The sequence below is a fragment of the Schistocerca americana genome, chromosome 9 (genome assembly GCF_021461395.2).
Source record: "Schistocerca americana isolate TAMUIC-IGC-003095 chromosome 9, iqSchAmer2.1, whole genome shotgun sequence".
Taxonomy (NCBI): domain Eukaryota; kingdom Metazoa; phylum Arthropoda; class Insecta; order Orthoptera; family Acrididae; genus Schistocerca; species Schistocerca americana.
The window spans coordinates 21,506,439-21,525,755 of record NC_060127.1 but is presented as its reverse complement, the minus strand read 5'-3'; the positions used below and the strand labels follow the sequence as shown (position 1 = coordinate 21,525,755).

Here is a 19,317-nt window from a genome sequence, read left to right as displayed (position 1 = left end):
ATGACACGCGTGCTGCTTTAATTATGTGCACAGACAGTTCATAAATTCTGAGAATCTAGAATCTCGACGACTTTTGCCTGTTGTCGACGTTAATGCTCGCAAGATATAGGTGCCACGGAGACGAAGACTCCCGAGAATGTTTTGATTCCAAGTTTGAAGTCTTACAACAAGTGACAAAAGAAATATTTTGTTGACGAAATAAATCTCGGGTGAACAGCCTTGTATGACGACTGTGCATAGGACTCAATATTTCGGCAGCTGATGATGGCAACGTGGTCGATTGCCGAAATATTGTGTCCTATGCATACTCAAACCAGACTGTTCACCCGAGATTTATTTCGTCATAAAATATGCCTAGAGAAATTGAAGGATAAAAAATATTTTGTTCGTGTGATACAATTAGAGATTTACTATCTCCTGGCTTTTGTCCTTTACTTGTACTGTGAAACCTTGCTTTTTGCTCAGTTTCATGATTGTAGGAGAACGGGAAGTACCCTATAGATTTCGATGAGTGCGTTTGCGAGAATCATAAAATATGACATAAATGGCCGTATCTTTTAATTGCATGAACTTAGAAGCTTCAATTTTTAACACCGCCAAGGGACCGTACAGCTTACTAATTGACCAAACGTTCAACTTGATACATGTACCCGTTCCTGAGAAAAAGAGTTTTTAGCAATCCGACGGACGAACAGACAAACAAGGACAACAAGGTGATTCTGCAAGGGTTCCGTTTTTGCCGATTGAGGTACGGAAAACAAAGAAAAAAAACCTTGGGTTTCTACGAACAGCTGGGCCAACCCCAAAACATTGACATTGTAAGGCTTTCTAGTCTGCGATCTCGTCAGCATTCTGTCCGCAAACATGCGTCTGCTGTTGGGTTGTCTGCTCGTTTTGTGAGACGAATCCTTCATGAAGAACGAAAATTTCGTGCGTACAAAGTGGCTGTGGGGCAGTCATTTAATTCACGCGATTTCGTTGCTCGAGGAAATGCACGTGAGGCGCTTCTTGGCATGCTTTAGGACTCACTTGTTTCTTCAGTAATGAGGCTCACTTCCACCTTTCGGTATCTGTAAATAAGGACAACAAGCGCTGCTGGAGCGCGATACTCCCAGTCAACTTCATCAGCGTCCCCCACATTCACAACGTGTAACTGTTTGGTGTGCACTATCGTGAGTTGGAATAACTAGTCCGTGTTTTATTGAAGAAAACGAACGGGTAGTTTCGGTGACCTCTGACCGCTATGTCGACACGATTCAGGGTTTTTTCGTGTCATCACTGAACCAGACAGATGTGCGAGATGTACTGTTCCAGCGTGTGTCAGTGAGTGTTTAGCGGCAACATTCAGGACGCCTCAATTTCATAAAGGAGCGATCGACATTGGCCAGCGCGGTCGCCAGAAAACGCTCCATGCGACTATTTCTTATGGGCCTCCCTAAAATAATTTCTGTACAACGATCGCCCTAGAACTCTGCTTCACCTGAAGAAAAACATTCGTCGCGCAGTCAACATCATACCCGTCGATATGCTGGAAAGATCAGAACGATACTTCAGTGCCGGCCGGGGTGGCCGAGCGGTTCTAGGCGCTACAGTCTGGAACCGCGCGACCGCTACAGTCGCAGGTTCGAATCCTGCCTCGGGCATGGATGTGTGTGATGTCAGGTTAGTTAGGTTTAAGTAGTTCTAAGTTCTAGGGGACTGATGACCACAGAAGTTAAGTCCCATAGTGCTCAGAGCCATTTGAACCATTTAATACTTCAGTGTTCGATTAACGCAGCGTATTGAGAATAATGGACGCACTGTGCGAGGCATCATCTTCAAATCTGTATAAAGATAAGGTTTAAACGTTGCATTTGATGCTATTCAAACAATTAAATATAAATCTACATTACTTATTTAAAAAATTGAAGTCTTATGTAAAAGGGTTGCTCTGCCCCGCCCTGTACATTCATAATAATGAAATTTTTCTTCTTTGCTTTGCTTCGTGTTGTTGGAGTTTCAGTGATGTGCGCTGTACTTTCGACACACAGTCTCAGAACAGTGCTCGTGTAAAGATGTTTTTGTGTAGAGACTGGTGTGTGAAGGCGAGCTGGCCGACTGAGAGTGGTGGTGGTGTGTGTTGACAGGGCCGGCGACGCAGCGAGCAATGGCCTGCTGGAGGAGTACCTGCCCGAGCGGCCGTCCAGGGCGGCGGCTCCAGGCGTGGGTCAGCTCCAGCTCCAGCAGGCTGCGCAGGGGGCGGCGCCGCCCACGCAGCTGGGGGCGGCGGGGGGCGGCAGGGGCGGCGACGGACACGCCGCCACCAGCAGCGCCGGCTCTCTCGACAGGGTGAGTCCCACACCAGAATGGATTTCGCTCTGCAGCGGAGTGTGCACTGATTTCCAACTTCCCAGCAGATTAAAACTGTATGCCCGACCGGGATTCGAATCTAGGACGTCTGTCTTTCGTGGTCAAGTCCTCAGCCCACTATGCTGTTACAGCTTTACTTCCGTCTGTATCTCATCTCTTATCTCCCACCCGCGCGGGGTAACCACGTGGTCTGGAGCGCCTTGTCACGGTTCGTGCGGCTCCCTCCGTCGGAGGTTCGAGTCCTCCGTCGGGCGTGTGTGTGTGTGTGTGTGTGTGTGTGTGTGTGTGTGTGTGTGTGTGTGTGTGTTTTGCCCTTAGCGTAACTTAGTTTAGGTACAGCAGTATGTAAGGCTAGGGCTCCATACCTTGCAGGACTATCACTCTTGACCCTAGATTCGAGTCGCGGTCCGAGACACGATTATTATCTTTCAGGCGGTTTCAGACCATCTGATGTATTTTTTCTTCCATCTTTTGTCATCAATGTTGTGGCTGGTTGGATGTGGCCCGCCACTAATTTGTCTCCTGTTTCAACCTCTTCATTTTCGAGAACCTCTTCCACCCTAGGTCGTCTACATCTAGAACTAGTATCACGCAAACGAGTCTCTAATGTCTTAACACATGTGCTATCGTCCTGGCCCTTGTTAATATTTACCACGTATTCCCGTCTTCGCCAATTCTGCGGAGGACACAGCACGGATCCATTAGGCGGAGGGAAAGGGGGGGGGGGGGGGAGGCTGGCTGTCATGCATGTCATGACCACCTGACTTATGTTTTTACATCATTCCCATTACATTAACGTATTATATACTTTCTTTCTCTTCTTCTCAGACGGGCGAACCAAGGACCAGGTGCCAGTTTCAGTTCCTTAGTCGTCGCTCTTTTCTTTTCTTCCAGTATACTCTTTCGTCTGTTCGCTATGTTTTTTTTTTCCTGTCTTCTGACCACTTCAGACAAGATTTTCTCACACTCCTACTGTGTTCTTCCTTGTTCAGTACTTTTTCTCCAAATACTTCTTTCAATTGTTTCTTCATCTTTTATATTATCTTTAACTGAATCCTTTTGTTTTCCTTTGTGGATTCATCTTGTTTCTGACACACATATTCGGAGGTCTTTTTGGTCAATATCCTGTCTTGCAGTCGATTCAATTTATTCGATACAAATGCCCAAAAATACTAGTCTTCTTTTTCTCATTAATTCTGATGTGTTTTCTGCGTTTCGATAAATTTCATCGTTACTTCTTAATTGTCAACCTTCCATAGTTTTTCCGGAGCCTAATGTTTTTCTAATGATTCACCTTTCTACTGTTTACAATTTACGTAAGTTATACTTTAATGCTAGACATTCGTTTGCATATAAACATGCTCGATTCACTATTGTATTGCAGAGCCTTAATTTTGCAGCTTAGACATGCATCTTTTACTGTTAAGTTCTTTACTTATACCCATGCTCTTCCCATTTTATTTAGAATTTCTCCTATAGCACCTTTACGCAGACCAATTTTTTTATTATCTCCGGAAAATATTAAAGTTTTTAACCTTATCTATCTACCCAATATCTGTGACAGAAATTTCGGCACTTTCTTAATTTTTGTTAAAAATTTGTTTTTTTTTCTGCAGAAATTCTTAAGCCACTCCGACTGACTATTTCTTCTAAATGTTCAAATGTGTGTGAATCCCTAATGGACGAAACTGCTGCGGTCATCGGTCCCTAGTCTCACACACTACTTAAACTAACTTATGCTAAGAACAACAGATGCATCCATGCCCGAGGGAGGACTGGAACCTCAGGAGGGTTTATTCTAAAGCTTTATACACTTCTATTATTATTATTATTATTATTATTATTATTATTATTATTAAAGCCCGAGGCATGTGTTTCACGTTAAATGTGTATTTTAGGGTAAGTTGTATTTGGGGAGTTCAAATGGTTCAAATGGCTCTGAGCACTATGGGACTCAACTGCTGAGGTCATTAGTCCCCTAGAACTTAGAACTACTTAAACCTAACTAACCTAAGGACATCACACACATCCATGCCCGAGGCATGATTCGAACCTGCGACCGTAGCTTTGGGGAGTGGTGGGGCGAGAGAAGAGACGGTAGAAGACGGTGACCCACAAAACCAGACTATGGCTCCATGCCTAGGAGGATCAACTGACTATTTGTCAGCCCAGTTAATTTGTAAGATCCTCCTATAGCAGCACATTTCAAATGCTTTGATTCTCTTCTTTTTCGGATTTCTCTGCAGTCATTGATTCACTTCCGTACAGTGCTGTGCACCAAACGTACAGTCCTACCTTTTCGTTTATTGGGCAGCGCTTAATCATAGTCTCAAAACTGAAACACTCTATGCATTTGCAGTCTACCCTCGTTTCGCTCAGTATAGTTGTAATCTTATGCCAAATCACGATCGACTGCCTGTTAGTTGACCTAATTATTTGAGAGCACTTACTCTTGTCAAATTGTTTACTACTAATTAATGCCATAACTATATACATAATGTCTATATCTTTCGATGTTTACGGTTGTGTGTATCGCGTATTTTCCTAATTTAACCATTTTACTTCGAAATCCAAATTGTCTTACGCCCGCCCTACGTTTCCTGGTCAGTGCTGTGGAACGGTTGCTCTGATGCGCATGGCGATCTAGCGCCATATTCAAAGCTTTTCTCAGTAATCCGTTTCATTGCATATAATCAATCGACGGTGGCTCTACCTCTTCAAAATCTACGTTGGTATCCTCTATTGTTGGTGGTTGCTATTGACTGTTATAGTGAAAGTATTCTAGACTAGCGTAATACCCCTGTCATATAGTTTTACCTCATTTCTTGTGAAGCGAATGTCAATGCCTCTAAAGCGCGAAAGAAAATAAATAATTTGTTTTGAAGTAATAAATGTAAACTGGACGAAAAGTTTAGCAAATAAAATGAAAACAGGAAAATTTATCGTGCAATCAAGCTGATTCTCAAAAGATACCACTCGAAACTATTTGGATGTAAAGATTAGCGCTTTTCAGTTATGAAAGAAGAGAAACTGATAAAAAAACCGATGAACAAAACACATGTATGAAACTTCCTGGCAGATTAAAACTGTGTGCCCGACCGAGACTCGAACTCGGGACCTTTGCCTTTCGCGGGCAAGTGCTCTACCAACTGAGCTACCGAAGCACGACTCACGCCCGGTACTCACAGCTTTACTTCTGCCATTACCTCGTCTCCTACCTTCCAAACTTTACAGAAGCTCTCCTGCGAACCTTGCAGAACTAGCACTCCTGAAAGAAAGGATATTGCGGAGACATGGCTTAGCCACAGCCTGGGGGATGTTTCCAGAATGAGATTTTCACTCTGCAGCGGAGTATGCGCTGATATGAAACCGGGCGTGAGTCGTGCTTCGGTAGCTCAGTTGGTAGAGCACTTGCCCGCGAAAGGCAAAGGTCCCGAGTTCGAGTCTCGGTCGGGCACACAGTTTTAATCTGCCAGGAAGTTTCGTATCAGCGCACACTCCGCTGCGGAGTGAAAATCTCATTCTGAAAACACATGTAGTAGCTACTGAGCCAAGAAGAAAGGGGGAGGGGAGCAGCTGTGTGCAGAAGATAGAGAAAAGAGCGAACAAAAACCCTATGTGTAACCCTATAGGACATAGAAATACGAAAAGAACTAGCCAAAGAAGAAATAGACGACTTAAACGAAACAAAGCACTGGACGAGATGAAATAACAGATGAATTCACAAAACACTCGGGTACTAATTTTTTGTTTTCACTCTTCATCTGCAAATTGACGACTCCGTGATACCTCTGGGTTGTCCTGTCGGTGGATCTCCTGTTTTGTTCTAATTATGATTAAAAAAATTCTCCCCAATTCGATTCAGTACCGCTTTATTAATATTATTAATTAGACATCTCGTTAACACCGTAAGGTGTATGCAAATATTTAATAGCCGTATCAGTTTCAGAGTACAGAGCCCATCGTCAGTGATATATATTACGTACATCTATCAAATGCTGTGCATGTCAATTATAAATTATCTGTGATGTCAAAATTGATGTTAATCTCGCAGTACACAGGTCGTTGTGCGTACATGTTACTGCATTGTCTGTAGCGCCACATTGCTAAAGTTTTTTTTTTTTTCCTCGTCGTCTGAAGTGTTTATGGTCCATGCTTCACTTGAACACAAGACTACACTCAAACAAATAGCTACAGAAAAGATTTCTGAATACTTAAAATTTCCATTCAAATGGTTCAAATGGCTCTGAGCACTATGGGACTCAACTGCTGAGGTCATTAGTCCCCTAGAACTTAGAACTAGTTAAACCTAACTAACCTAAGGACATCACAAACATCCATGCCCGAGGCAGGATTCGAACCTGCGACCGTAGCGGTCTTGCGGTTCCAGACTGCAGCGCCTTTAACCGCACGGCCACTTCGGCCGGCCTTAAAATTTCCATTCGGTGTTAGCAAACGTCTGAAGCACATACAGCTATTTTTCTCGAAAACGGTGCGTCCAGTTTTCTTCCGGTAAAAAATGCGTTTTAGCCAAACTAAGAAAATGTAAATCTAATCGTGAACACTAGATTTCTGTAAGCTGCTGGAAAAAATAAAGCAAAGAGCTCCAGAAATTCACATGGAAACTGGGAGGAATATACTACCGAGGAAAAGAGCTCTCGAAGCTGAACATTTGTTCTTTAAATCGTTTTTAATATTTTAGCCTTTTTGGACGCCGTCACAAAGCTCTTCCTGAAGCTAATTATTTGAATGACGCTTAATGGAAAAAAATAAAGTTTGTAGAATAATGGTACAGTATAGGAGAAAACTTTTGCTTACACTTTTAACTTCGAATAAACTTGAAAAAATTAGTAAAAAATGACAGTTTTCAGTCTCATTTCAAAATTATTTCCATCATGATGTAAGAACATTAGTGCCAGCCTTTGTATGTATCTTTCCATCTGCGAACGACATGCATGCTTTGAGAATTCTGTTGTCACCAATAACTGTCCCATCCCAGATTCTTTAAAGAATCTACCTGCCGTGCACAAAACTGGTTGCATATGGTCTGGAATTTGCGTTCCAGATTAAGAAAAACTAGTTTTTCAGTATTTTAATGTTTATGACCGTCTCTTGAATTACGTGTCGTACAGTTTTCCACAGGTGCATTCAGTGTTATATGGGGCTACTGTCTGCAAAATGTGTTGCAAATAGAGCTAGTTTAAAGAGGTAATAAATTAAAACATCGTGCCTAATGATGGAATTTTGTTCCGTGAAAAGCGAAAAATAATTATTTTTTTCCTTAATTATTTTATGAGAGGTGCAGCGAGAAACAAATTCGAGAAGGTTTAAAGTTGTGTGTAAAGTATGTTGGAAGTCGCTAAGTGCTCTGGTTCTCAAATACTCTGTGATTATAACCTGGGTAATTGGCACGCCTAATTTTAATAGATTTTAATAGCTGCGCGGAGTGGCCGCGCGGTTAGAGGCGCCATGTCACGGATTGCGCTACCCCTCACGCCGGACGTTCGAGTCCTCTCTCTGGCATGGGTGTGTGTGTTGTTCTTAGCGTAAGGTAGTTTAAGCAGTGCGTAAGTCTACGGACAGATGACCTCAACAGCTTGGTCCCTTAGGAATTCACACACATTTGAACATTTTTTTATTTTGGTATTTCAGTTAAACCTGTAACGCAAGATTATACCTCTTACTGAATAGGTTAGGATTTCGAATTTTTAAATTCGGTCAATAATTATATGAAGAACTAAAAAGAAAGTTTTGTTGCCACCAGAGGCCGTTAGGTAGGCAACGTGCAACTGGGACTATGCACCGTTTCGTAATACAGATACGATATCGCGTGTTTGATGTCTACAAGAATGATATAATCTTCTGCAGTACAACCTGGTGACTTTGTTGGCCGAGGAACGAGCCCACCTCTACCAAACCATCGACCAGGATTATATCGATTTTAGGTGCGCTAAGCTGGTGAGAAAAAACATGCTGGGCACCCACCTCCCTGCAGCCAATTTAACGTCTCTGCCACTAGAGGGACATGTTTTAGCATCTCCGGCAGTGCGTCTAAGAGAAGTTGAGAGTACCGCTCACCATACATTTGTTCATAAAATAAAGGCCTGATAATGTCGTGAATGAATGCAAATCAGTTGTATACGCTCCATACATGCAGGTTGTTTTGTTGATGTTATCCGTAGGTTCTTGCTTCTGACCAAGAGTGACAATATGGATATTTATCTCGACAATAGATTTGAACATGGCTTCGGCAGTTCATAGTATGACTGGTGTGATGTTCAAAATTTGATTCAGAAACCATATCAAAAGGCGAGTCATGTATGAAATTTATCTTCGCTTAATGTGAAAAACTGAAGCACTTCACACAGCATAGTCAGTCAGGGGTAACACTAACCAGAGAAGTGCGTGACCTCGAATAGCGAGAATCGCACAAAGATGTCCATCTGGTACACTACTGTCCACTAAGATTGCTACACCAAGAAGAAATGCAGATGATAAACGGGTATTCATTGGACAATTATATTATACTAGAACTGACATGTGATTACATTTTCACGCAATTTGGTTGCATAGATCCAGAAATTAGTACCCAGAACAACCACCTCTGGCCGTGATAACGGCCTTGATACGCCTGGGCATTGAGTCAAACACAGCTTGGATGGCGTATTGTGACGAGCCAGTTACTCGGCCACCATTGACCAGACGTTTTCAATTGGTGAGAGATCTGGAGAATGTGATGGCCAGGGCAGCAGTGGAACATTTTCTGTATCCAGGAAGGCCAGTACAGGACCTGCAACATGCGGTCGTGCATTATCCTGCTGAAATGTACGGTTTCGCAGGGATCGAATGAAGGGTAGAGCCACGGGTCGTAACACATCTGAAATGTAACGTCCACTGTTCAAAGTGCCGTCAATGCGAGCAAGACTGACCGAGACGTGTAACCAATGGCACCCCATACCATCACGCCGGGTGATACGCCAGTATGGCGATGACGATTACACGCTTCCAATGTGCGTTCACCGCGATGTCGCCAAACACGGATGCGACCATCATGATGCTGTAAACAGAACCTGGATTCATCCGAAAAAATGTACACCATCGCAGGCGCTCCTGTCTGTGATGCAGCGGCAAGGGTAACCGCAGCCATGGTGTCCGAGCTGATAGTCCACGCTGCTGCAAACGTCTTCGAACTGTTCGTGCAGATGGTTGTTGTCTTGCAAACGTCCCCATCTCTTGACTCAGGGATCGAGGCGTGGCTGCACGATCCGTTACAGACATCCGGATAAGATGTCAGTCATCTCGACTGCTAGTGATACGAGGCCGTTGGGATCCAGCACTGCGTTTCATATTACCCTCCTGAACCCACCGATTCCATATTCTGCTAACAGTCTTTGGTTGTCGACCAACGCGAGCAGCGATGTGGCGATACGATAAACCGCAATCGCGATAGGCTACAATCCGACCTTTATGAGAGTCGGAAACGTGATGGTACGCATTTCTCCTCCTTACACGAGGCATCACAACAACGTTTCACCAGGCAACGCCGGTCAACTGCTGTTTGTGTATGAGAAATCGGTTGGAAACTTTCCTCATGTCAGCACGTTGTAGGTGTCGCCACCGGCGCCAACCTCGTGTGAATGCTCTGAAAAGCTAATCATTTGCATATCACAGCATCTTCTTCCTGTGGGTTAAATTTCGCGTCTGTAGCACGTCATCTTCGTGGTGTAGCAATTTTAATGGCCAGTAGTGTACAAACCGCTGACTCCTGAAACAGTGGTAGGGCCACTTGTATGCAAAACTGTCTGTCTTACCACCGAAGAAATCTGAACGATCACCTATTCGATGTCATAGACAGATATATTGATAACGCTAAGAAACAAACTGTCGATATAGTAAAACCAAAAATATTACGTTCTAGCGATTTATGGGAGTATTTCTTTCTGCTTAAAATAATTAGGCTGTCCTAATAACAAACTTTTTCTACTGATCTGATGGTGCAGCACAGCATTTCAGTCGTCAAAGTGCGGGTGTGGGATTTCAGTGGAGTGGTCGAAGTGAAGTGGAACGCAGCAATATACACATTTGACTAAAGCTAGTTTATCACATTTAGCATCACTTCTGGAATCTAACAGTCACATATCTTTGATTGAAAATGTAATTAGTGTTGCGTTTTATATAGGGCTGCTCGAATGCAGAAGTCATGCTGAATGAGAAAAATTATTCGCCTACGTGTCTTTACTGCAAAGCCGAAACCGGTTGTCAATATTAATGAAATAGTTTATGACCAAAGCTGGTCGTAGGTTGTGTTCCAAAAATGAACAGCATAGAGAGAGAAGAGATGACACTTTCTGCAGGACCTGACTATCAGTTTGCAGAACAATGCTCAAGCACGTACAGTGCAAGCTGTTACTGATTTGCTTGACTGATGGGGCCTGCTAAGTGCTATACCATCTACTGCACACGCCTGACTTAAGCCCTCGTGAGTTCAACACTATTTCTAAACCGAAGGAAACACTTCACGGCATCCGCTTCAGAACTGCTACAAATTCGTCTGGCAATTCGCTCTAACTGTCAACACAACTGGCACTGCTAAGAGTATCCTACGACTTCTACATCGCTGGCAATCGGTTATACACAATGCTGGTGACTACTTTTTGAAGGTCAGTAAAACTTAAAAACACGTATCTATTTTGTACGAGCTGTAAATAAATAGCTGCCCCTATTAAAGTTCCAACCCTGGTATATTAGAAAGTATGGGTGATAAGAAGACGAAAATAGTGGCAGTGGCTAGCGGTTTTTACGCTATGTGCTCATATATTTCTCGAAAGAAAAATCACGCAATACCTGTAAAATGAAATGATAGCGTGGCATGGATAGCCATGAGGCCCCATCCAGGGAAGTTCGGCTGCCGGGCTGCAATTCTTCGTTCAGGTGATGCCATATTGGCCTCCATGTGTCAGTGATAATGAAATGATGATACCACAATCCGGCCGGGAATTGAACCCGTGCCCGCTGCATGGTAGGCAAACACATTACCTGTCAGGTAAGCAGGCGGACACACAATACCAAAATAATAGGCGTAACACAGTGAGTAATAACTGAAAATAACGAAAATACTAGAACCAATGTTTTATTGGCAGTCACCTATAGTACTGTCTTGCTCGCAGGAGTGGCCGAGCGATTGTAGGCTCGTCAGTCCGGAACCGCGCGACCGCTACGGTCGCAGGTTCGAATCCTGCCTCGGGCATGGACGTGTGTGATGTCCTTAGGTTAGTTAGGTTTAAGTAGCTCTAAGTTCTAGGGGACTGATGACCTCAGAAGTCCCATAGTGCTCAGAGCCATTTTATAGTACTGTCTTACACAACTCTTCCTCGCCTTCTATACTTTCAAGAGGCCGACTTTTCTCTGAGGTTTTTTCTGAAATCAGCGAAGGTGTTTTAAATCTGTCTTGCGACTCCATGGAAATGCATATTTTTGTGACCAAATGTGTTTTCTTTTATTGAAGTAAAATAACGTCAGTGGTCTCAATGAAACACACATACCATTTGGCTTGCTTTCTCCATCTAAATACAGTTCATTACAAAAAAATGTTGATGTTAGTGCTTAAGATTTTTGCTCACATGTTTAGAAATGCAGAAGTACCGACATTTTTTTGTGTCAACCTATGTCTTTACTCACCCCTGAGATCACAAAATTTGTCAGGGTGAAAATGCTAAAACTTGTCTGGAAATCAGGAAAATATCAGGGAATTTCACCTGGGCAACACTGCATTGGATCGTATGCTCCATTCCTCATCCTACGTCATTCATTATCGTCCTCTTAAGTCGTTGTATGAAGTGTGTGTGTCGCACCTCTGGATGACACGGCTTTCCTCCAGCTGTGCCTTGTTTAGCCATTTGATCGGCGTCTTCGTTGCCGCCAATGCCTCTGTGGCCTTTGATCCAAATTAATGCTTTTTGCTTTGTGGCATAGGCCTACTGACGTGCTGCATAATTTCATAAACGAATGGGTAGATGTGTGGTTGTGCAAAACGATTTTTGCAAGTTCATGACTGCTGCTCGGGAATCGGTTAAGATAATAGTCCTACTTGAGTGCTTCTAGAACGGCTACTACCTCCTCTGGTAATCTACAAGCCTTTGTTGCCGGTCTAGGAAAGTATATCCAGTGTCATTTACCTGTTTGGCACAATCTGTATATAATATATTGGTACCAGTCATGCATTCTAAAGCTCGTTTTATGGCCTTCGCGTGGTCTGAGGGGTATACGCTATTAGCAAGATGCATTTTGGGGGTGACTACTTTTTAGCTGGGTGTGCCAGTAAAGTGGAAAATGACGGGATGTCGAGGAATTTGCGACACGAGACGTCAGCGTGGTGTTTCTCGACAGCAAATATTTTAACCGTGGCTTTTCCAACAGCCAAAAGAACCCACAACAGCGGGGGAGGATCTGGTCGAAACGCCACATTGCACAACTGGTTGATCGGAAGTACTAACTCCGGCACCTCTAAAGGGTCAGAAAGTCCACGTAGCCAATATCCACACTACGATGATCACCTGAAACAAATTTCAGCGCACGAACTGGTACGTAGTAATGGCCTTAAAACGCAGAGTCTCTCGATTGTTATTGACGGGAAGCATTTACATGTTTTGATTTATTTGCGCATTGTTAGTGTACATAATTTCTTGTTGAGCCAACATTTGTGTAGCAACCCGAACAGTTATTACGATCGGCCGCGCCAGGCTACTCGTGCAGCGAGTCCCTTTGAAAAAGCTGATTGGTGCGTTAGCCTTTTGTAATTACGCGAGCAGCAAATTATGCCGTCAGTAATTTATAATGCGACGTTAATTTAACGGGGCCGCTGTTCACAAACGAATGACGTCGCTTGTGTGACGCAGTGGGAAAAAGCGCCTCGGGACGAGGCTACTGTGTGTTCCGTTGTATTGTAATAATGAAACATGGCAAAATAAAACAATGGCATGGAAACTGAAGACATTTTTTCTGACACTTTACCCAACATAAAAAGTCTCCTGGGAGGTAAACTGCTGTGTCTGCAAAAAAAAACCGGTGAAGTACAGAAGTCAAATCAAGTAAAAGTGAGCTCGTCTTCAGACAAGGTTGTCCTTCAAAGGAGCAAAAAATTGGCAAAGTTTGGATATTTTTTTGCGACAGTGAAAAGAATGTAAAGAATCTGTTTGGGGATTATGGTTTATCATAATTTGAACTTTATTTTAGATTGTCGATAAAAAAGACAAAATGGCCCGTAATTTTAGTTTGAGCAAGGGCTTGCGAGTTTGAAATACGCATACTGTGTGCAGTTAGTCCCTCAGGAGGTATCTGAAATCAAAAATGGATAACATCTAACCGATACTACATTAAATTTATGGGATCTTATACCTATATGGTGCTAACTCGAACTTTGGGTTCGAGTTTTGGATTTTTGTTGCACTCTTTATGGCTTCACAAAAAAATTTAATATTAACAAATTTCGTATATTATAGGCATAAGCTCCCAAGAAAAGTGTTTACTTTTTCTGGGTCAAGGGTAGAAGTTAATACGTTGAACGGTTTTTATTTTATGCTGCACATAGTTTTGAAAAATTGCTGCTCGTGAAGGTAAAGCTATTATATGTATTCTTAGTTACATTTGCATGGAAACATGTTCTTATATATTTTTGACGTGCTGAACACAAATCAGAAATTAGATTTTCAAAATTCGTAATGGCTAATCCAATATGACGGACCAAAAAATATGTTTTCATCAATTTTGACGGGTCGTGAGTCGTGCTTGTGTAGCTCAGTCGGTAGAGCACTTGCCCGCCAAAGGCAAAGGTCCCGACTTTGAGTCCCGGCGCGGCACACATTTTAATGTGCCAAGGAGTTTCAACATAATTATCCTTAATAAAAGTGCGAGGTGAGTTCTTGAGCACTTTCAGACATAATTGGATTTTCTATGGAAAAGTCGAAGCACTCGACGGAACATGTATTCGGGCAGATAAACACGAAATGTTTGGTGCACAGCAGTAAAATTAACTATCTTATTTGTCACAAGTATTTAGCTAGGATCCTAGCTAATCGCACCCTCGAAAAAAGCATCAAAAAATATTGACGACTGTATTATATGTGGAAGCTTAGCTTTTCTTGTAGCCCTACTGTATGTATATCAATCTAAACCTTTAACTTTTGATATTAGTGTGTGTTCGCGCTACATAACAATGATGTTGCTATTGGCTGACTACATCACGAGTCCTATACTTTGAATATCTGCTGTCATTGGCTGGCGAGATCACGTGACATGAGCTATGATTGGCTGACAAAAGTGCATCGCGCAACGCAATCTCGATTTCGGTAACCATTGTGTTGTACTTGATGGAATTCGTGTGTATGCTTTCGTAATGCAGCGTACACATTTCCATCAATGATCTTTTCAGACCGCTTTGCTTTTGCTTGGTTTTATTTTCTAAAGCGCCGGGAAGCTCTACGCCGGTGTATAAAACCTTTACTATTTGAAGGATTGAAGGTGGAAAGTATATTGTCACTTAACACGAAAAAAATGTGTGTGCATCAGGGATACAGTGTATTTTCACCCAGGCGAAAGTGTATTTTTAACCGAGAAATCCGGGATTTTTTTCTTGTCCGCGTATACACACTGTTATGTATGAGGCAAAACTATGTGCCTCATGGAAAAAGGGTGACCCGGCTGAGTCACGCAATTTCACTCTTAGCCTGATCGCAAGTGGTGGCCATTAATCTCACGCGTTGATCACGTAATATGACGTGAGGATCAGTGAACTATACTTGACTGGAAGTATCTGGAACATCTTAGGTGATTAGAAAGTTAGTAGCCAGGAATACAATTAAATACTTAGCTTTAATTCAGCATCAGCAGTTGAACGTCGATATTGACTTTGTACAATTATATTTACAAGTGCAGTTATAGACTGAACTGCGAATACTTCTTTGCAATTCTGATTGCATCACACATATAGATCGATTGTCAAAGCATAAACTGTACGTGGCGCCTGGCAAGGTCGTAACTACTGACTTAGGTGAAGGCTATGCTAACTAGCGTCTCTATAAATGAGATCTCTGAAGCTATAACGAGTGAACCATTCCTATTGAAGTCGGCTGTAGAACTGGGCAGTGCGCTAGCTTGTGTCGTAAGACCAGCCGAGTGGCGGCGCTCGGTCTGCTAGCGTCGACAGTGGCGACTCGCGGGTCCGATGTGTACTGACGGACCGCGGCCGATTTGAAGCCTACAACCTAGCAACTGTGGTGCCTTGCGGTGACACCACACACGCTGTCAATGGAAAGGAGCCCTTGATGATGTACACCAGAGAAATCAGCTGAATCATCCACCATCTGACGAAATCAGCATCGCTAACAGTGTTCTTCAGTCACGGATATCAACGTAATCTCTGGTACCATATGGAAATTCCGTGACTCAGTGACTAACGTCCTACCCAAATATCTCCCGGCTATGACATCACGGAGGAGGAAGTCGTCGGCAGCTCGAGACTGACAAGTCTGACGCATTAAGAATGTCGCCGTGAGTAAGTGCATTCTCATATCGCTCTATACTGTACTTTACCACTGGGCTGCTCTATAATTCTTTTTTTTTTTTTTTTTTTTTGTGTACCGGCGTGCTACGCTAAGAGGAAGGAAGGAAGATTGGGTTTGACATTCCGTCGACATCGAGGTCATTAGAGGCGGAGCACAAGCTCGGATTGTGTCAAAGACGGGGAAGGAAATCGGCCGTGCCCTTTCAAAGGAACCACCCCGGCGTTTGCCTGGAGCGTTTTAGGGAAATCACGGAAAACCTAAACCTGGATGGCCCGACGAGGGTTTGAACCGTGGTACAGAGGCAAGTGGATTCCATTGTCTTCCTGGAAACTTAACAAGAAATTAAGTACGTAACTATATTTTTTTCGGACGTGATAGTAACGTTGAGTACCCCTCGAATCGAGAAAATTAAGTCCGCCATCTACTAAAATGTCTAGAATAAGGAAAATCGTTTTGTAATGAAAATTTCACATGATGTTAATTATAGGTTATCCGAGGGGTGTTTGAAAAGTCCGTGCAAAAATAGAAACTATTTACATGTTTGGGGTAAACCTTTTTTATTTTTCGACATTGTCTCCTTTTAGACGTATACACTTCGTCCAACGCTGTTCTAATTTGTTGATCCCTTCCCAATAATAGGAATTGTCCATGTCTGCCAAACAGCTATTCATTTGAATAAAATCTTTCTCCCGCCAGCCATTGGGGAACAAATAGTAGTCCGAGGGAGCCAAGTCTGGAGAATAGAGGGGATGTGAAACGAGTCGGAATCCTATTTCCAATAATTTTGCTACCACAACTGCTCAGGTGTGTGCTGCTGCATTGTCGTGATGGAAAAGGACATCTTTGCGGTCTCATCGCCGGCGTTTTTCTTGCGGCTCAGTTTTCAATCGGTCCAATAACGATGAATAATATGCACCTGTAATAGTTTTACCCTTTTCCAGATAGTCGATGAGGATTATCCCTTGCGAATCCCAAAAGACAGTCGCCATAATCTTTCCGGCCGAAGGAGTGCTCTTTGACTTTTCTGGTGCAGATTCTCCCATGGTAACCCATTGTTTAGATTGTTGTTTGGTTTCAGGAGTATAGTAATGTATCCATGTTTCATCCGCAGTGACGAAACGACGTTTAAAGTCCTGCAGATTCTTCCTGAACAGCTGCAAACCATCCTTGCAGCACTTCACACAATTCCGTGTTTGGTCAAGCGTGAGCAAGCGCGGAACCCATCTTGCGGACAGCTTTCTCATGTCCAAATGTTTATGCAAAATATTTGGTACCCATTCATTCGAGATGCCCACAGTGCTAGCAATCTCACGCTCCTTAACTCTTCTGTCACCCATCAGCATATAATGGATTTTTATCAATGCTTTCTGGAGTCGTAACCTCCACAGGGCGTCCAGCACGTTCAGCATTACTTGTGCCCATATGGCCACTCCGAGAACTTCCAGCACCACTGCCTTATAGTTTTGCCACCTCGTCATCCACAGGCATGACAACTTCGTCACGAGCGCAATAGCTTCTCAAGATCGGCCGTTCCCTCTTCCTCGACACCATGTAACAGTCGGCCCCGCCTTTATTTCAACTGAAACTGAGTGAAATAATCATTTCCCAGACGTTCTCCAAAAATCTCCTTTGCGTCAATTTAGGTGAACTGGTACTGAATTTCAGAAGGCAAAATTCATTAATTGCACATACATTCAGAAGATCCAAAAATATCAGAACCGCTCATACTCTAGTGGTCGTAGCAAGATAATTTTTGAAGTAATTAGTCCACCAGATCGACTCAAGTTACTGTACGACTGTAAAATGTGATAGTTCCAGGTTTCCGGTCATCACCAATATCTTCGTCAGTTGCATCATCTTGATAGATGTCGATAAAATGAGTACAGTTCTATTGTCCTTTGTGGAATAGGACACAAGAGTGCAATAGTTTCTGGAAAGAAACACGGAGGATACACTATCTGTGCATAAGTACCCGCACATACGTATGCAATGCGGAATTGACAACCAGATGTCACAAGAGGCTGACACACAAGTGTAAAATGAGGAGGCGGGGAGTATCGTGTTGCCAGTAGAGAAGCAGTGACGACAGAAAGAGTAATTCGGGAGAGCTCAGTCACTTCGGACGTGGACTAGTAACTGGATGTCACCTGAGTAACAAGTCCGCAAGGGACATTTCAGTTCTTCGAAAGCCGACCAAGTCGATCGCCTGTGATGTGATTGTCAAGTGGAAATGCAAGGAACAACCAGAGCTTAAGACCAGGCTGTTTTTTGTGATTAGGTGCAGTCCCCTTATTGCGCTCAAGGTAACACTAAATGCGGAAGGATATGAAGGCATTTTACTGTTGTTAGATTTGAGGTCCGCCAGGTATGCAAAACACCGTTCTTTCTCAGTACCCAAACATGTTTCGGCACCACTGTATCATCATCAGTGGGTTTTCGTTTTTATTAATTTTTTATGAGCTTTCTTCTCATTCGTCTCTTCAAGTACCGGTTTCAGTTTTCGTTTTTAGAACCGAAACCTGTACTTGAAGAGACGAATGAGAAGAAAGCTCATAAAAAATTAATAAAAACGAAAACCCACTGATGATGGCACAGTGGTGCCGAAACATGTTTGGGTGCTGAGAAAAAACTGTGTTTTGCATAACTGGCGAACAACAATTTTAACTACAAACACGGCCAACACAAGGAGCTGCAAATCAAAATAATGAACATTACTGGATTGTGTTCCGCGTACCGTAGAGGGACAGTTCGGTGACTATTTCAGCATGACAATGCACCGTGTCGTAAAGCAGCATCTGTGACGTAATGATATGTGGCCACTAACAATCGTGAAATGGACTGGCCTGCCCATAGTACCGATCTGAACCGAACAGAAAATCTTTAGGGTGAGTTACAATTTCGACTTCGTTACAGACATCACTACCTTGTCCGTTTTAGACTGCCATTGCTGCACAGAGATTCAGACACCTCATCGAAAGTGTCCCCAGCAGAATTCAAGGTCGTCGTAAGAGCGAGGTGATGACACAGTATAAACGTCCTCTGACAAGTGTCTGCGCATACTTTTGATCAGATAGTGTACCTGTCTTTGTTCTTATTTGGTAGCATTTTTTTTAGCAATCTCTCTTCCTCTTATTCGTTTCCGTCGTCCCGACGTATGTGAGTTTCTTTTCTTCCAACAGTGTCTGGGTCAGCTTGACGCTATTTAATGAGTTATCACCTGTTACATTCCCATTTGTTCCACAAATAAGTTCCACTAGCCTCAACACAAAATTTCTTTGAGACTGTTGGCCCGCGTATTGTTCCAAATTTATTGTATACCCTGTTTTAGCATCAACAAGAGCAAACATCTGTAATCCATGTTTTGTAGGTTTACTGTGTATGTACTGTATAAAATAGCAATTTCCCCTGA

General features: G+C 43.0%; 1 protein-coding gene across 1 annotated transcript in view; it reads left to right on the top strand.

The window, feature by feature from the left end:
* Positions 1-2,252: 2,252 nt before the first annotated feature.
* LOC124551369 (protein sprint) overlaps positions 2,253-19,317 on the top strand; it is a 153,767-nt gene continuing 136,702 nt past the window's right edge. Inside the window, exon 1 of the mRNA XM_047126408.1 lies at positions 2,253-2,328. The gene's annotated coding sequence lies outside the window, so the exon portion shown is untranslated. The remainder of the gene's footprint in view (positions 2,329-19,317) is intronic.